This window comes from Marmota marmota, unplaced genomic scaffold (assembly GCF_001458135.2).
Source record: "Marmota marmota marmota unplaced genomic scaffold, marMar, whole genome shotgun sequence".
Taxonomy (NCBI): Eukaryota; Metazoa; Chordata; class Mammalia; order Rodentia; family Sciuridae; genus Marmota; species Marmota marmota.
In genome coordinates this window covers 1,581,970-1,582,522 of record NW_025999977.1, presented here as the reverse complement: position 1 = coordinate 1,582,522, position 553 = coordinate 1,581,970, and the positions used below count along the sequence as shown (strand labels likewise).

The window sequence follows — 553 nt, the reverse complement described above, 5'->3', positions numbered from 1 at the left end:
GGAGCCCGCCGCGCGCGGGTACCGGAAACCTAGGGGACCTCACAGGGGCGGGGGCAGGGGCGTCTCGCTCACCTTTGACGTCGGCGCTCGCCACTACAGCCCAAATTAACCCTTCTCCTGCCTGGGCAGCTCCGGGTGAAAAGGGGAGGGGCGCTACCTGTCCAGCCTCTCTTCCAGCCGGCTAACAGACTTATAGACCTACCGGCTCATTCTTCCCCGACGGGACAACTTGGCTACCCCTTTCCCGGGTTGGTCCCCCTCCTCATTTTCCTTCCTTCCAAGGAAAGCTATTCTCCAGCTAGACGTGTACACACGTTAGCGCAGCGAAAAGTGACTCTGCAGAACTCGGATCCCTAATCACTTTTCCACATGCGCCTCCAGCCCCAGCGCGCGACAGGGAGCTAGTCGGCAGCTCCTGAGCTGCCAAGAAGGGGGCCCGGCCGCGGGGGACGCTAGGCTGGTGGGTCGAGAGAACCAACCCCCAACACACACACACACACACACACACACACACACACACACACACACACACACACCGTGACGCCTTTGTACG

General features: G+C 61.3%; 1 protein-coding gene across 2 annotated transcripts in view; it reads right to left on the bottom strand.

Annotated features, from left to right (window-relative positions):
• The window catches only part of LOC107137180 (cytochrome P450 26B1), a 15,295-nt gene extending 14,883 nt beyond the window's left edge, over nt 1-412 (bottom strand). The window contains exon 1 of one of the 2 annotated variants that reach the window (XM_015479518.2): nt 203-412. The gene's annotated coding sequence lies outside the window, so the exon portion shown is untranslated. Of the gene's footprint in view, nt 1-72 lie in introns of both variants that reach the window. The other variant, XM_048804123.1, reaches the window with a different exon arrangement.
• Nucleotides 413-553: the final 141 nt, after the last annotated feature.